At 37.0% G+C, this 18,911-nt stretch overlaps 1 long non-coding RNA gene across 2 annotated transcripts; it reads left to right on the top strand.

Annotated features, from left to right (window-relative positions):
• The first annotated feature begins 1,532 nt into the window (after positions 1-1,532).
• LOC141519684 (uncharacterized) lies at positions 1,533-6,020 on the top strand. Of its 2 annotated transcripts, XR_012477358.1 has the most exons (4): positions 1,533-1,821; positions 2,394-2,451; positions 5,419-5,501; positions 5,813-6,020. It is a non-coding gene; the product is annotated as an uncharacterized LOC141519684 (long non-coding RNA). The 2 variants fall into 2 exon arrangements; XR_012477357.1 differs by having other exon boundaries at positions 1,533-2,451.
• The last annotated feature ends 12,891 nt before the right edge of the window (positions 6,021-18,911 follow it).

The following is an 18,911-nucleotide window of genomic DNA, read 5'->3' as shown; positions in this document are numbered from 1 at the left end:
TGTATCCTTGGTAATTTCTTGAAGAATATTGTACAGGTCATTCTTTTTATTGTGATTTTCATGTAGTCCAGTGGTTTTGATATTATTTCCCCTGTATCTATTTCTCAAGTCATTTGTTTTAATTATGAAGTATTTAAGAATTTTCCCAGTTTTTTCATTCTTTAAACTTGTTTGACATTTCATAGTCATTAGCTTTCACTTTCTCAGTTCTAACTTTTAAGGAGTTATTTTCCTCAATTAACTTTTATACATTTTTCCCCCCATTTGACCATTTGTATTCTTTAAAGAGTTATTTTCTGAGTGAGTTTTTTTGTATCTCCTTTTCCTTTTGATCAAGTCTACTTTATTAGCAATTGTTTTCTTTTCACTTTTTCTTCAACCTCTCATGATTTTTAAATTCCTTTGAGAGCTCTTCTATGAGTTCTTTCTGATCTTGAATTATCTGGATTTTTTATTTGGGATTTTGATCATAGGTTTTTTTAACATTGTTGTCTCTTCTGAAATTATATCTTGCTCTAGCTTGTCACCATAAAAATTTTCTGTAGTCATACATTTTTGTGGATTTCTGCACATATTTTTTTTGTATGTGTCTTTTCGCTTTCTGTTAAATTTGAGCTGTGCTCAATACCACTACTGGGTCTATACCCTGAAGAGATGAGGAAAAAGGGTAAAAACATTACTTGTACAAAAATATTTATAGCAGCCCTGTTTGTTGTGGCAAAGAATTGGAAATCCAGTAAATGTCCTTCAATTGGGGAATGACTTAGCAAACTGTGGTATATGTATGTCATGGAACACTATTGTTCTATTAGAAACCAGGAGGGACGGGATTTCAGGGAAACCTGTAGGGATTTGCATGAACTGATGCTGAGTGAGATGAGCAGAACCAGAAAAACACTGTACACCCTAACAACAACATGGGAGTGATGTTCAACCTTGAAGGACTCGCTCATTCCATCATTGCAACAATTGGGAGCAATTTTGGGCTGTCTGCAAAGGAGAGTACCATCCGTATCCAGATAAGGAGCTGTGGAGTTTGAACAAAGTGCAAGGACTATTCCCTTTAATTTAGAAAAAAAAAAACAAACAGATATCTTATTGTCTGATCTTGTCACCTCTTAGACTTCTCTTTAAGGATATGATTTCTCTCTCATCACACCCAATTTGGATCAAGGTACAACATGGAAACAAAGTAAAGACTGACAGAGTGCTTTCTGTGGGGGGGAGGGGGGAGGGAAGCAAGATTGGGGGAAAAATATAAAACTCAAATAATATCTTTAATAAAAATAAATTTAAATTAAAAAAAAATTGAGCTGTGCTCAAATTCCTGGCTGGAAGGGGCACTATTTCAGGTTTCTTGTGTCAATGGCTCTGGCTGTTTATCCAATGCTGTGATGATGTTGCTTGATGCCCACAGGGGACCAATGTTTCTTATGCTCCACCATAATGATCTGTTGGGGGTTGACTGTTACTGCTGGAGGGCAGAGTTCTGACAGTTTATTTGATGCTAAACTAGGGTTCCTTGTGGAGGTGTCTGTCATGTCTTGAGTCCTTCAGGCCTTTTGGGGGGGTATTTTGGGGTTGTTTCTTCATTTCCCAGGGGCTATATTGTAAAAGTTGGCATTTTGGCTTAAAGATACCTATCTTCCCAGGGATGTGTAAATAAAAATGGTGATTCTTGGTGTTGGAATCTGCCATTTCCCCTGGTTAGGCAGTTGAGGAATACTACTGGTAGTGCTTGTACAATTCACCACTCAGGGCTTCTGGTTTCTGCTACTCTTCCTATCTTAGATTGCACTCCTTTACTCTCCTTTTATCAAAGTGAGATAGATGTTCCTTGTGATTCCTCCCAGATTTTTTAAACTTAAAGACTTTTTCATCCCATCTTTTTGTTGGTTGTACAATTTCAGGTTTTGTTTTAGGATGCTTTTTTATGGTTGTTTAGAAGTGAATGTGGGAGGGTACAATAATTACCACTTACTTGGCCATCTTGCTTCCCAGAAGCAGACTTGGCCAGAAAATTGTTTGTTAATATAAAAATAGGGAAGAAACCCCAGCTCCCAAAGGGAGACTTGAATGTAGCCTGAGTCCAATCTTAATTACATAGATAATGACAGCTTTTATTATCTGAAAATCTTCCAAACAGGAGTAGAGAGACAAGTTCTCAACTGCTAAAAGGAGTATGGTAAAAGTTGAGATATTTATACATATCTGAATTATTTATGACTTTTTGACATGTTTATGGCTAAGTGGGGGTTAAGGAAAAGCAATCAATTGGGAAGTCAAAAGGGAAGTAGCAGTATAGGGAGATGATGTGTAAATGTGATAAATCAAAAAATAGGATGTTTGTTACTCTTAAGATGTTACAAAGTAATGTGTTTACTGTTTTTTAGGTATATTAAGAAGAAATATATTTGTTTTTTTTCCCGGAGATCTTCAAGAATGGTTCAGGTGAAGTTTATGTGAAAAAAAAATAAACACTGATAGGTCAAGCAGTCCTGGACATCAGAAGTCCTCCGTTCTGGCTAGTAATTATGCTACTCCATTATATAGTTTCCTTGTAAAAAAGTAAGCTGTAGTATATTTAATTAGTACAGTCATTACAGAGCCCATGTTCATATGCTTAACTTATTCAGGAAACATAATTTTCTCACATGTTGAATGTGACAGTTGGATTAAATTCTATACACTCTTTCTAGTTTAAATTCTTCAAAATCTACTACAAAATGTTTCTGATCAAAAACCTTGAAGGAAATGGAGAAGCAAAATTCCTTTCTTTTACAAAACCAAGAATCTCTATGAAATCCCTTCAGACCATCATTAAAAGTCTTAGATCATGGAACTAAAAAAAGCTATAGAATTGCTTAAAATAAAAATCAATAAATCATAAATTGAGGAACAATGAGGGGGAACAATGGATAGTCACTGAAGGCAGGAGGACCTGAGATCAAATCTGGCCTCACACACTTATTAGCTGTATGAATTCTGGGCAAGTCACTTAAGCCTAATTACCTATTCACATTCTCCCTCCCCCAAAAAATCTGTCGACTCAATGCTTGTGAAGTAATGTAATAAGCATATCCAAGTTATAGCAGGAACTCTCAGTTTAAGGTGGGTTCAGTCATTCAGTCCATTTCCCATAAAGCTAAATCCAAGAGGTCCATTGGTTGATGGGTTGAGAAGAACTTAATGAAATTAATACATTAAGTAAGGTCATTGGAGAAACTTAAATGGAGGCATATAACATCCCAAGATACCTTTAGGAGTTTTCCAACTAGATTCCACTAAACAATGAAAGAAAAAAAAAGGACAACCCGAAATCTGATCCAAGGACACTGGGTACAGTATCAGCAGAGATATAAATACCATTTGGAAGAAATCTCTTACTTTTCAGAAGGTCATTCCTTCCCTGTGATTTTTAGGGAATTCAACCCTAAAGTAATTTGGGAAGGAATGTGAATTTGTGACTAAAGAAAGTAGTCTTATTAATTAGGATTATTGTTAGTGATGTTACTATTTATTTGCTTGCTGAATAACAGTTTTGCCATTTCTATTATTTTCTTTGCCAGGACCAATTATCTTGGTAAATAATCTAAATATATTCGCAAATACACATCAGAAATTTATATTTTAAGTGAAAAACACACCCTAGAGAGGTAATTTGCCATTTCAAGTTCCTCACAATGTGAAACTTGAAGAAAATTCAGCATCTTGACACTTTCACTCCATAATAAAGCAGATAAAATTAGGCTCAAATTTTACTTTTATTAGCAAATCTTGTCACTCATTGAAGTCATAAAAACTAACAATAAAATAATTAAAATTCGAGAATTATTTGAAATGCTTAATATAAATTGGTTTTGAGAAACTTAATACATTTTAATATTTATAAAATATTGTACTAGACTTTTAGCAAAATACTTTGTTCTACATACAATGTATACAACATACTTTGCACATACCCAAATACATAAAAAATATCAATTGCATGTATTTACATAAAATTGATTCAAAATTCTCTTTCCTCAAAAACTTTGTGAAGAAAATAGTACAATTATCATTATCTCCATTTTATCTTTGAGAAAACTGGAACTCATAAGAGAAATTTAACTAATTTTATTTACTAAATATATGAAAAAGGATTTGATTTCATCCCTTATGACTTCATGCTACAAAGTGCAAAAATATAGTTTTCTTAAAAGACATAGAATCAAAAGCTATGTCCAAATCATTTCTTTATCTATGTGCCTCTGTGTAAATTCATTAGCCACTCAGCCTTATTACATTAATTCATTCATATAAATATTCTTCTTACTGAGTTCAAATCTCTCCTCAGACAGCTTCCAGCTGTATGGTGCTGGGCAAGTCACTTAACCCTGTTTGTCTCAATTTTCTCACCTGTAAAATGATCTGTAGAAGAAATTGACAAACCACTCCAGTATCTTTTGCCAAGAAAACCCTAAAAGACGTCATGAATAGTCAGGTGGAATTCAAAAACAACTAAACATTAAAATCAGAGAATTGGTAAGGAAGGGGAGAGGGAGCTAAAGCTTAAATTAAAATAGAATGCAGACCAACAAGACAATGCAACTTATAAGTCTTTCTAAAGGATCTTCAAACAGTTCACTTCTAAATCACTCTTTTCAGTAGTGATTCTTCCTTGAAGGGTTATTTTCAGTGCACTCTGGGAACTTTGTCTTAGCTGTGCTTTCTCCTCCTAGTGTCTTACCTGAACAGGCTCTCTTCAGTTCATTTCTTCTTTCATCTAGGAAAATAACCCTAAGCTTTTCTATATTTTTCCTCTTTCAAAAATCCTTCCCTCCACATACAAATTGTGTGTAGTTTTAAGATGCTTTGTCATTTTTTGAACTCCCAAGTTCTTTTGGAAACCTTGGGTAGCTGAATGGCTAGTGACAGCAGAATGAATGTAGTCTGTGAGTACCTTGGAGGTAAAGTCTTTATCTTTTTAGCTTCTTCATTTTTAATGAAATTTTTCATACTTCTAGCCCTTCTTAGGAGAAAAATGTTTATTTCTATTTATAGACTTTCCCCATTATCTGTCAAAGTCTCTGTCTTTTTGTCTGTAATTACCTTAGGATTTTGATGAACTCACATTGGGGCATTCCCTTAATATAAATGTGAATTGTTATTATTTCAGAGTCTCTCTTTTCCAGAAACTTAGAATCTACTTATAAAGATTAGTAGAAATCAGTAGATAGATTAAAATTACTGAAGGCAATATAAAATGTTGTATTTATTCATTACTTCTGGTTCCCATAAATTATATAGCTAAACTGTATTTCATGAACTTAGTTTGAATTCTTATACATAGTTATAATAATATAAACTGTCTTTTTGTTGATTGTGTAAGTTTGACTTTTCACTAGTTCAGAATGATCTTTTCATTAATTAGTATAGATGAAGGAGGTTATACAAGATGTCGGAGTCAATGTTTTTCATATTCTTCATTGAAGGGGTGGAGGAAGATGGTACAGTGAATGGTAAAATTCTAGTATTTTTTTTATTTTTTTAATTTTAAAAATCTAGTCTAACTCACTGTAAGTTTCCTATGTTAATCCATATAACTGTAAATTTTTATTTTAAAATTTTTATATTTTATTTCTCATTGTGTAGTTTTCCCATTATGTACTTACATCTCTTTTTAACTTATTTTTATCAAAATATGACAGGATTTATATGATTACTTTCATATTATTTTCCTAATAGTTTAATTACTAGTGCCTCTTTAAAATCTCGAGTAAAGTTTTTAGGGAATACAATAATTAATTATAGTTAATCCTTGTATGTCAAGGGCTCTTTTCCTGGCAGGGTTCAGGATTTGGACAGACAAAAGAAGAGCTGAGGAAACCAAAGGGAGAGGTTCATACTGTGTACTCAGAGCAACAACAGCTGGAAGCTACAACATACAAAACCGTTGCTATTTTAACAGAGCAAGATATTTATGGAGGAATAGAACAAAGATAGCTACAGGCCAAGTTTGAGGATTTCTCAAGTGTTGTTAAGGAATAAACAAGTTGTATTACCACAACTATGGGAATTCACTTCTGTACCCAAAAATGGAATACTTATCTGGTCAAATATGGCTTGCTTTACACTCCACCTTTGGATTATCATTTAATGTATCTAATACCTGAAGAACCTTTACAATCTCCAGGGATGAATATTGCATCCAAGAACCAAAACAATATAATATGCAACATCCACCAACCACACAGAATAATATATAGAACAAAGTAAGAAAAAATACCTTCCAAAATGGTGAGCAAGTCCAACCCACCATTCAGTCAAAAGAATCATGAGACAGTCTATAGTAGATATTTTGGTGTGCAATTATGAGAGGGCTAAAGTGACATTGTTATAATTATCAAAGATAGACATACAATAGTCAACATTAATCAAAAACACAGACTACACCCTGTTATTTCCCCCCAACACCCCCCCCACCTGCCCAGATCACAGCCAGGACATCCAAAGTCATGAGATTTTTGAAGCTCCACCTTCTGGATCAGGTACAGTTCCTCATTTAACATGCACAAGGCCCAGTAGCTACTGTTCAAGACTCAAATTGTGTTTGTGACAATAGCAGAAACTTTTTTGTTGGGTCATGACAGCAGCTGCCTGGGGATCTGAAGAAGATAAAAAGGGCAATACCATTTTACAAGATGCTATACATTACAAAAAGTTTAACACCTTTTACACGATGCCATACATAAAAGTGTCCCAATAGTTGAGGATGTCATAAGAGCTTTTTGAACAGGCAAATGAGGCTGTGCACATGTACTCTTTCTGGTTTGGTTGAAATGAAATGATGATCAATCATGGGAGCCACAAATTCAGATGACCTCCAATGAAAAAAGATATACTTCAAAGATATGGTTGGGGTTTTTGTAACCCCTAATATGATCTAGTCACTTTTAATATGAATTTACAGTTAGAGGGAATCTCTATATAATGTCCCAGTTTTTTCTCATGGCATTGTTGGGTTGGGATCTGCATACTGACAATCTCTGCAGTGAGCCATATTAGTCCATTCCAAATGGAATAACCAGGGAGAGGGAGGCATTTAACCTCCACCTTGATTTTAAACCATGGGTCATCTAGATCATCAAGTATGACAGTCTAATCAGTATTATTTGATGGCAAACTAGGCCCAGTTATGCACTAATAGGCATCCCTTTACATGCCTAACAGGAAGACTGATTCACCATGGTAACATATATATATATATATATATATATATATATATATATATATATATCAAACTAAGGAAAGTTAAATACAATATAGGAACAATTGGATGAAAAATTCAATTCATCTTAGAGGATGCCACAGTTTGTCCCACATTTTTATAATACAACAGCAGAAATGGGGGCCCACCCTAGATGTGTATCCCATACTTTGTCCCAAAATCTGGGACACAGGAGTCCATTGGTGCAGGGTTACTGGTAGTATGGATAGTAACAATAGAAAGAGCACTCTGGCCCCTCTTGATCCCATCCTGGACTTCTGGCAGCCTAAAATATAAAATAGGTAGTGATGATGTCACTGCCCCAAGGTTTACCAACAGTCTTTGATTCAGCCCACTTCCCCATGGAGGTACCAAAGTAGCCTAATTCTTATCAGTTTACAAGGCCAAGACCAGTCATCACCCTGGGTGTTAGGGGTTTAGGGGCTAGAAGTAAAATTTTCTTCATGTACCTATACTGTGGGGCTAATGAAAAGTCCTGGAAGCAATCTGAATATGTAATGGAATAAGAATTTGATGAGTTATTGCCTTCAGAGCATGGAACATCATGCTATGGGCATTCACTGAGAGTCCGTCACATGACGTACAGGTGGATGCCTACCCTTTAAGGTTATTCTTGTCAGAAACCATTGGACTGTTCTATAATGCATTGAGGATTACATGGTATCTGTTGCTTCCAAACAATGTCATTGGCAGCAGCATATTCCCATACCAATGTCCTGTGAAGTAAGTGCCTCTATTACTTTCTACCTATAGGGAGCAATTATAGTATACCCTCAGGTGCTCTATATACCTTGTATAATTCTCTTTTAATCAGACTTTGTGATTAGTGTGCTAACAATGGATCAGTAACCTAGTTGATGGCAATAGATGCATACACCTAAGTATGCATCTTTAGTAGGGGTCCTATGAAGTCGACCAGCCACTGCTGCAAGAGGCTGTCACCTTATGGGATATGTCCATGAGCTAAGGGTATTTTCCTGGACTATTTCAAAGAGTGGATAGGTCATTGGTGGACACAGTCACAACTTTTTTTATAAGAGAGGAGAGGTCCCACCCTTGAGCCATAGCCCATATCTAATAACCACTGGTGTAACCATTCCATCAAGCCTGTTTTGTGGTTTTTTTCCCAACTGGCAGACTTTTGTCAAGGCCTCAGCTTAATTATTTCATGGATATCTCAAGGGAAGTGAGCTATCACATGGAACACCAATTCATCCTTGTTATGTCCCAAGTCCCAAAAGATTTAGTCTGGCCCCATAAGGGCATTGACATGACCATTCACTGATTTACATACCATGTCAATGTCCACAGGTTCAGATTCTGTTACACAATGTCCAACTCCTGGTACAGACTGTGATTGGGGAGGGCTCATTTATGACTACCATTCACAACATTACCCTCAGATTTGCCCATTGATTGTTCTGTCCTATCCTCCCACTGCATGGTCTCACTTGTGGAGTGGAATGCTACTGGAGACAATTTCAAAGGAGTATCAGAGTTCAAACAATCTTGTGTTCCAGGATTCAGGGGTACCATGCTGGTGCCTGTCTTATAAGGGCTTGGCGCAATGTCTTCTGCTATTACAGGTGGTGGAATTGCTCTTTCATCAACACATATGTTGCTCAGTGTTCCACACCATTGCAGGTAAGCCCCCTATTTTCCCAGTGACTTTGCTTTGGGACCTGATGATCCAGTCACGTTCACATCCCATTATGGGATATGTAGTTCTCACTGTCCTGGGGATAATACTTGTGATTGTTTTATTGCTAGAAATGTAGTAAATATATACCCACCAACTGCTTTTCAATGATGGTGTAGCATTCATCTTCCCCCTGCCATATTTGTGACCAGAACCTAATAGGCCAGTAAAGGCATTCTGTTCTCTGCAGCAAGGCCTAACCAAAGACTTTCAGGCATGACATGTACATTCAGTTTATAAGCACTTGAGCTTGTTGAATACCTTGGTGAACTGCCTCGAAGATTATCTGTTCTTTATCCCCCCCCACTCCCATAGAGTGCCTTTCCTTCTAAGTCTAAATAAAGGGCAGAGGACCTGCTTCAAATGGGGTATAAATACCTACCAATAATTCAGCAAACCCTAAAACTCCTGCAATCCCTTAATATTGGAGGGACTCAAAATGTTTGCACCTTGTCAATCACAGCTTCTGGTATCATTTTGGTCTTACCCAACAATGCAATACCCAAGAACTTGATGATAATCAGATCCTTGGACCTTCATTTCATTTGGTCCACCTGAATTGTGTTCCACTGAGGCAAGAAGTGTCCCTAGAGAGGTGTAGAAGACAATCACTTGTAAATAATACATCATCATTATAATGAAGCATTGCCACCTAGACCAACTTTGTCTACTTTCTGAAATATCCAGCCACCAAGTTATGGCATAACACGCAACTCTGCAAATAGAATTGAGGCAATATGGTAAAAGTCCATTGTCTCCCTTCCCATGAGAAGGCAAACTGGTCTTGACTCTCAGGAGTAATGATTATAGAGAAGAAGGCATTTGTCAAGTCCAAATCTTAGAGATGGGTTCCCAAAGATGGTGACAATTGACCCAGGATTTCCTGCTCAAAATGAATTTCAGCATGAAGCGGAGGGGAAACCTTGTTTAACTTTCTATAATGTACTGTCATTCACTATGAGCTGTCAAGCTTCTGGTACTGACCATTCAGTGGAGTTGAAGGGGCTGGTGTTAGATTATAAATACCTTCTCAAACTCCCACATGTATCTATGATTTCATTATGGTCCACTGGTAACATCCTGCCCAGTGTTGTTGACTCAGGACAGGGCAGAAAACACCATGGTCGAGTGCTAGCCATGACCTCTCTATATTACCCTCATCATATGGTTGTGGAGCTGGAACTCACCATCCTTGGTATGGAAGCAGAGACCTTGAACGATATCAGTCTCTAAAATGTACCTGGGACAGGAGGATACATGTACCGCTTACTCTGGGGTTGGGGGCATTGACCATTAGCCAAAAATTGGACATTCATGACCTTCCCCCATATTCATCAATTGGCATCAGGGTCCATCAAACCACTCTGGGGTGGCAAACAGGAGAGTGTATTCAATGCTGGTCTCAAGGAAACCTAGTAACCTCTGCACGTTGTTGGGGAATTAATGGATGGCTAATTATACATGAGGTCTGCAGCCCTGTGTATTTCCCACCTGTAGGGAATCTTAGCCTTCCCCCAGGTAGGACATCAGCTCTTCTCCATCCCTGCTGACCCTGCTTTATCACTTAGAAAATCCTCAAGGTGCCAGACCCTGTCTTTGGCCATCTCTGTCTGTAGTTGTTCCCCCTGGTTCCCTCCTCGTCAGGGGGAGTAAATTGCTGTTCTGGGTGCAACTGACACCATAGTTCAAACAGCACCCTTTAAATTTCCCATCCAATTTATCCTGGTCTTCCCTTGCTTCCATAAGATCCAGCCACCCTGTCTGTGCAACACCTACCAAGCACTGGCCATACTTATTGCATTTAACCTTCACCATCACCTGTTTGGAGGACTTGTCCCACACTGACACACTCCCTTTCTCTGCTTCACCACTTCAGCCTTCCTATGCTGACCACCATCCAGTTAAGGGCTAATATTGTTTGATTCACATGGGCAGCTTGAATAGTACTCTCAAAGTACTTGTTTCAATTCATCATAATATTTACTCAAACCTTCCCCTCCACCCTAAATCACCTGCTTGGGCCACACTGACCAACATAAAGCTATGATCCATTCTGGACAATTGCCCTGAATGACCTGTGCATTCTTCAGTTACTATCTGAGGCTCAGATGCATAGTGACTGTAACCAGTCCTGACAGGAATATCCCATCCATCCCAGGTCCCCCAACCACAGCAGCCAACAGACTATTGTTTCCACATGTTTCTGCCTGAATTTGAATCCCAACTCCACCAATTCAGCTTGTCTAGAGGAGCACATGCAGTGGTGGGATTCAGTCAGTTTGCAGAATGGATACCAAATTTTATGTTGAGTTTGGTGAACTGGTTGTTAAAATGGCACTTGCAATCATGCTTCTCTCTAAAATGGGCCACTGGGCAGTCACCCAAAATGGAACTCATGAATTTACATTCCCTAATCTTTTTTTAACATTAATCTGATTGTGTTTTCTTAGCATCCATAGTAATGATAATTTTGTCCATAGGTGAAAAAAATCAATAGAAATATGTTCATCAAATTTGTTTATTCATTTCTTAAAACTTATTATATCTTCGAAACTTTCTGGAGAGCAATATAAATTATGCACAAAGAGCAATAAAACTGTTCATACCCTTTGACCCAGCAATTCCAATCCCAGGTCTATATCCAGAAGAAATTATATAAAATGGGAAAAGTCCAACATGTTCCAAAATATACTTGACAGCTCTTTTTGTATTGGCAAAGAATTGAAAATTGAGGGTATGCCTATCATGAATACTATGGAATAGTATTGTACTATAAGAAAACATAAAGGATGGGACTCTAGAGAAGCATGGAATGACTTATGGGTTCTGATGCTGAGAGAAGGGAGTAGAGCCAAGAGAACAATAACATTATGAGATGAACAATCTTGATGAAAAGAACTCCTTTTGACAGTCCAGAGAGGTAGGACAACTGTATTAGACAGGTAATGGTCTATATTATCCCCAACCAGAGGAAGAAAAACAAAACACACAGAAAAAAACCCCAACCCTTCAGAATCTGATGAACACTTTATCAAAATTATCTCTTATATATCTCTTTCCCTTAATACTAATTCCTTAGAACAAAAATTACTAATTTGTAAATACGTTTAACAAAATATGGTATGTAAAGTGCTAACCTGACTATTCCCTGTTGAGTGAAGGGGAGTGGGAAGGGAGGGTGGAGGGTAATTTTATAACTTGGAAATATACATATGCATATGAATGAAAATAAATAAATTTTAAAAAATTATGTCTTTGATGAAGCACTATATTTTAATTCCCTTATTTTTGTTACTTCAGGGGAAATGGCATATAATGTAAAGAGAAAAAGTGCCAAAGAACCAGGGAGTGACAAATTGTCATTGGTTTCTACTTTGTGTTATGACCAAAATTCCTCCAATATATTATTAACAGTAAAACCAATAGGAAACTGGTACACAATTAACTGATAGACATAGATTTTAAGAGTTATCTTATTACCCATTTTGGATGCCATGGAAGTATAAGGAAAAAAGAGTTAGAATAGGTAGATTGAATTTGGGTTCTGCATATGTTCAAACATTGGCTGCTGTGATTATGTAGTTGTGGTTGCTTTCACTCCATAAGGAAACAGTTTGCTTACTGTGAGTAATATAACGTAGTCTAGCTTTGTATACCTCTTTTATTGTTCTTATTTGAGTGACAAATGCACAAAATATTTCAGTATATATTTATGTATACTTAAAAAGATCAGTAGGATTGAAAACTGGTTGTTAATTTATTTGAATCTCACCACTGGGCACAAAGTGGTATGTTTCCACCTCCTAAGGGTGACTGATGGCTGGGGACTTTCCCTGTAGCTGGGGCTGCTGAGATTGAATCTTTTAGGATGGACATCCTCCTTCTCCCTGGTGGAGTCAGCAAAAAACAGCTAAATCTTCCAGAAGTTCCTTGACAAGGACCTCTTTTGTTTTTTCCATCACCTCCTGCATACTCAGGTCCTGCTCTAATTCCCATATCCAGATTACAGCACTAAGGATCTTGCTCTGTACTTCAAAGAGGATAGTAAAAAATATCCACCCCACTGCCATAGCAGCAACCCTAGCACTGAGCTTCTTCTTAGTAAAGCTATTCAGTGTCTTCACCTCTGAGATGGGACCAAGACACTGTGCTGGGGTGGCTTCCAGGCTAATAAGAGAGTGGCCACTGAATACCACATACTGGTTTCTAGTCACCCTTTTATTCCACTTGCCTCCAAACTAGCCTGTGACAAAATCTTGCAGTTACACCAATCGTATGTCAGGAGCTCTTCTCTTAGCAAGATTCAGAATTCAGATCGACTAAAGAAGAGCTGGGGAACCAAAGGGAAAGGATTCATAGTATTCATTCATAGCAGCAGCAGGAAGCTACAACATTCAAAACATGTGCCATCTGCACACAGAGCAATAGAGAAATAAAACAAAGCTGCTGTCACTTCTGAGGATTACATAAATCTTAATGAATAAACAAGTTGTATAAAACTGTGACCAAGGGAATTCACATCCAGATCCAAATATGGCTTGCTTTACAAACAGAAAACCTAGTTTTAGAATAGTGTTCATTAATATATATCTTTTCATTATCATATTATAATTCAATTCCTATTCACATTCTTTTATTTAGCATTGTTTATATCCTCATGCTTATAACATTGATGTTAAAGAACTTTTCATTACATAATCTATATCTTATTTAATTTCCAAAATAAAGAAATAAAGCATTAACTGCATCATTGTTTTGAAAAGTTTTTGAACTCAAAATTTTGTTCACTATTCATGGTTTGAGTTGTCTTAATATTATCTTGTGGCTCTGATTTTTTTCTAATGCTTAAAAGCAATGATATACAAAGAGTAATGTTCTCTTAGAAATGAGAAGTCTTGTGAAGGAACATACCATCCATATTCAGAGAAGTAACTGTGGAGTTTAAATGAAGACTAAAGATTACTATCTTCAATTTTGAAAAGTTGTCTTTTGTATTTTTTTACTCTCTAAAATTTTTTTCTCTTCCATTTGTATTTGATTCCCCTTTCACAGCAGGATTAATATGGATCTATGGTAAGCATAAATACACATGTAGAGCCTATATTAGATTGCTTTCTGTTGGGGAAGAGAAGGTAGGGACGAAGACAAATGTCAAACTCAAACCTTGACAAAAAGGATTGGGAAAAACTACCATTGCATAGTGGTTGGAAAAAGTATTGAATAAAAATACTTAAATTGAAAAGAAAAGAAATAACAAGTCAGATTCTTCTTCAAGTCATAAATCAATTAGTCTACACAGTTTCTCCCTTCCTCCCTTCTTCCTTCCTTTGCTTTCTTCCCTCCCTCTCCATCTCCTATTCTTTATTCCTTTCTTTTCTTTCTTTCTTTCTTTCCCTTACTTGAGGGTGCTGTACCCAAATGTTTGGTAAGATATATTGAGTTTTGCAGACCTCAAATCACTCTGAATCTCATTGATTGTCCAACAATAGGTTCCAGGCCAAGCTTCAGTTGTTCATTGAGTAGCTTAGAGTGAATGCAAATAGTGATTCTTTCTTTTTTTGGCCAGAAACCCTCAGGTTCTTCTCCTTCCATACTGATTTTTTAAATTACTTTGTAAGAGGGGCTATTCTTTGCTTAATTTCTTTCTTACTTGCCTTAATTACTGTAAAACCCTAAGGATTTTGCCCACCCTCTTTGATTTTTTTTTGTCTAGGTACAAGTGATCATTCTTGCCTCTTTGTCATTTCCTTAACTAAGCTTAATCTCTGAATGAGCACTTTATCAGTCAAACTGAAAGCTGTGAAAGACTTTAACTCAAAAAGTCCAAGGTCTCTCACTGTATCCAGGGTCTCCAGTCATCCTGATAAATAACTAGCCCAGATCTCTCCGGAGAGAGAGTGAGACTGATGACTCTGCATAGCATATCTCTCATTTATATCCAATTCACTTGCTTGTCTTGGCATTACCTCACTGATAAGTCCAACAACAACTTGGGTAAGGAAACAGAAGTTTAAGTTATGTTTGGGGGTTAAAGTCATTCATAAATCTAATCTCCAATTAATTGGAATGACCAATCTGGGTTAGTCCCAAAAAGCAAATGATGGAACACAAACTTTCCCCTCATCTAAGGAGAGAGGGAGTATGAGTACAGAAATTAATATTAACTTTAAGAAGTAGATGTGTCAGTAAGTTTTACTCGACTTAATGTCTTTACTAAAAGAAAGAGTTCAGTAAGGCTATATTATGAAATGATAAGAGTACATGGAACAAGAACAATATTAATGAAAGTAACATATCTATATGTTATTTTCATTCATGCATATATATATATATATATGAATATGTGTGGGGGTGGGGTGTAATAACTATACATTTTACAAAGTTTTCATTTGTGTGGGCAGTTAAGGGTTTTTTTATTATACATTTAAGGGTTTTTGCAAAAATATTTTTAATAATGTAATAGTGATTTTCTGAACCCTATTGACCAAGAGTGGGATGCATTTTATTTCAGTTTTCCCCCAGAGTTCTTTACTATTATGAGAGCATTTAGGATCTTTCTTATTTGATGTTCATTGGTTCCAAGACTGCACCAAATATTTCCCCAATACAAATATTTCCCCTTAATAGCTGCTAAACTGGTGGCAAAATCCAGTTTTTGTGACTTTGCGGATTCCATGAATTGTGCTTCCAATTCTAGCCTTCTTCTCTATTCACTTAACCATGTAAATGACAAATGAAACAAGACCAAAACCCAATTCTGATATTCAAGGAAATCTTAAATAAGTGGCAAATATCCACTTCTTAATAAATGATTAAAGAATAAGAAATTATAAAAGGAATATAAACTATTAACAACTCTATGAAACTGTATATGTTCCAAATTACTAGTAATAGGAGATATACATCAAAGCATTTTAGAAGTCCTCACATAAAAAGAAAAACTAGCATAAGAGAAAAAGATGATAATAGTGTTGGAAATGTCTTGAAAATGCAGGTTCATTGATGAGGAGTCAAGATGGGAAAATAAAGGCAGAGATTCACCAGAGTTCTCCTCCAAACCATTTCAATAATGATCCTAAATAATGATTCTAACCAAATTCTACAGTGGAAGAAATCATAAAAAGACTGAGTGGAGCAATTTTCCAGCCCAAGACAACTTGGAAGATCCATGTGAAAGATTTGCTGCACCAGGGTGAAAGAGGAGCCCAGAGCACCTGGAAGTGGAGGGAGCAAATCAACCTCAGTCATTGAGCAACAGGAAGAGTAGCAACAGGAAGCCAAGCAACTGGGTTTAGGGAGATCTCTAAGTTCAAGGACTGCTTAATTTGCCAGCAGTACAACTCTGCCACATAGGAATGAGATTGGAGCACAGTTCAGCACGGCCTCAGTAGATCACTGGCAGATCTCAGGAGCCACCAAAACAGCAGGAGTAGCTGCTTCTGGAGGATCTCTCAGACTACTAATGGGAAGGGGTCAGAAGGAGATTTCAAGGGTCTCTTTACAATCCCTGAAGAAGGTCTCTGTTGCTTTGTCCATACTCAGATCAGGTGGCAGTCAGGATCTTCAGTCCCAGGAAGAGGAACAGAAAAACAACAAACTTTACAAGTCATAGCAGAGTAGGGAGCCTCCTCACAATATCATGACAGAGGGAGTGCTTGTGGTCACCCCTAGACCAAAGCTAATTTCAGCAGAGTAGTTATAACCTTTCAGTAGATCTTCAAAGAATTGAAAACTGTCAGGTCCCTAGAAATATCACTGAAAACAACTGCAAAAGCTTGGGACAATGTGCCAACCATCCTGAAACCTTCACAAAGACAAAATCAAGTCATAGGCTGGGGAAATAAGTAAACAACAGAAGAAAAATATCTGGCCATGACTATATACTATAGTAAATGGATTACAATCAAGATTCAACTACAGAGAAAAATTGAACATACTCTTTCTTGGGAAAAGATGGACATTCAATGAAATAAGAGATTTTGAACTTTCTTGATGAAATGACCAGAGTTGAATTGAAAATTTGATATTCAAATACAAAACTCAAGAAAAGTATTAAAAAAAGAAAACAGAAAAGGCAAATCATAAGTGACTTAATGATGTTCAACTGTTTATATTCCTGCATGGGAAGATGATACTGATAACTCATAGGAAATTTTTTCATTTATGAGAGGAAGTAGATAAAGAAATAGTACAGGTGGAAGATGAATTTGAAGGTATAATACATTAAAATATGTCATTAATGAGTATAAGAAGAATGGCCTGGGAGAAAGGGAAAAGAGAGATGTTATTTCACAAAAAAGAGGCAAGGAAAAGATTTTTGCATCGGAGTGGAAGGGGGGAAAGGTGGGGGGAAATTAGTGACCTTTACTCTTGTATTAGAGGAAGGGGATTGGAGAAAGAGGTTTGAGGTGAGGGAGGGGGGATGGTAAGTGCTAGAAGGGAGGGAAGCTTGTCACACATAAAACACTTTTGGGGAAGGAATAGGTAAAAAGGAATAAATGGGGGTGAGAGTATAAGATGGAGGGAAATGCAATAAGGAATAGCAATTATGAGAAAAAAGGTATTGAAATAAGTTTCTCTGATAAATATGTTGCTTCCCTTCCTAATTCCTGTCAAGATGGTGGAGAGAATACAGGCACTGTGTTAAGTACTCCTCTTTTGCCTCAAAAACAACATGAAAGAAACCTCTTAATAGAAATTTGACCAAAATGCAGAAAGAGAAACTAGGAAAAGAACACCTACCAAGAAGGTATGCCTCAGGGGACTGTGCATGAACTGGTTGACAAGAGCAGAGGGTCAGCACAGGGACAGCAGCTGGGGGAAGCCAGAAGGGCAGACTGAGCTATAGAGACTTTGGTGAGTGATGGGTACAAGATGCAATTTAAGCTTAGGAGACTTAGGCCAGGGGGAGAGATGCTATAGGAGTGTGAGTTCCAGTACAGAGTTTCAGAGTATGCCTGCAGAACAACCAGCTGGGCCAGGGACTTGAGCTTCCGACTTTCAGCAGAGTCCTTGGACCAGAACAAACAATAAACAAACCCCCAACCTTCTGAGTAACAGAGATCACTCAGCAGAAAGAGATTAACTCCCTCCTGCAGGGCCCAGCACAGTGTTCAAGGTCAACTCAGACCCTGCTTCTGAGGACCTCAAACACTCCAGAGAACACAACCAGCACCCCGTACTGGCTAGCCCTTGGAATTACTAAGCAAAGTGAAAAAAGCCTCTTGGAGGTTCAAAAGCAAACCTCTGAGAGCTGACCCTCTCCCCCCCAGCAAAACAAGATGCTAAAATGACCAGTGAAAAGGGAGGGCTAGGGATGGATAAATAATTAGAAGCAATAGATTCTAACCCAAAGAAATCTAGCAGTTCTGAGGAGAATATTAATTGGTCTCCAGCCCAGAAAGAATTCCTTGAAGAAATCAGAAAGGAGTTTAAAAGTCAGTTGGAAAAATTGGGGAAAAAAATTCAAGAGAAAATTAACATCTTGCAACAAGAAAAAAAAATCCTTGGAAAACACAATTGGAAAAAATACCAAATGAGAATAACTCCCTCAGATCTTCAATCAGGCAAATGCAAAAAGAAAATGGTTTTCTCAAAACTACACTTGAGCAAATGGAAAACTCCTTTTAAAATAGAATTGAACAACTGGAAAATGAATTGAAAAAGAAAAATAAAGAAAATTCTTCTCATAAAAAAAGATTGAAATCTGAGGAAACTAATGATGTCAATAGATAACAAGATTCTGTTAAACAAAGCTGAAAGATTGAAAAAATAGAAGAAAGTATAAAGTACCTCATCAACAAAACCACAGACTTCGAGAAAAGATCAAGAAGAAACAACCTGAGAATTAAAGGCCTTCCTGAAAATATTGGAAAGAAAAAGAGGCTGGACTTAATATTACAGGATTCAGTGATGGAAAATTGCCCTGATATCATGAAATCA

This window comes from Macrotis lagotis, chromosome 1, assembly GCF_037893015.1.
Source record: "Macrotis lagotis isolate mMagLag1 chromosome 1, bilby.v1.9.chrom.fasta, whole genome shotgun sequence".
Lineage (NCBI taxonomy): Eukaryota > Metazoa > Chordata > Mammalia > Peramelemorphia > Peramelidae > Macrotis > Macrotis lagotis.
This window is presented reverse-complemented; position numbering and strand designations above follow the sequence as displayed.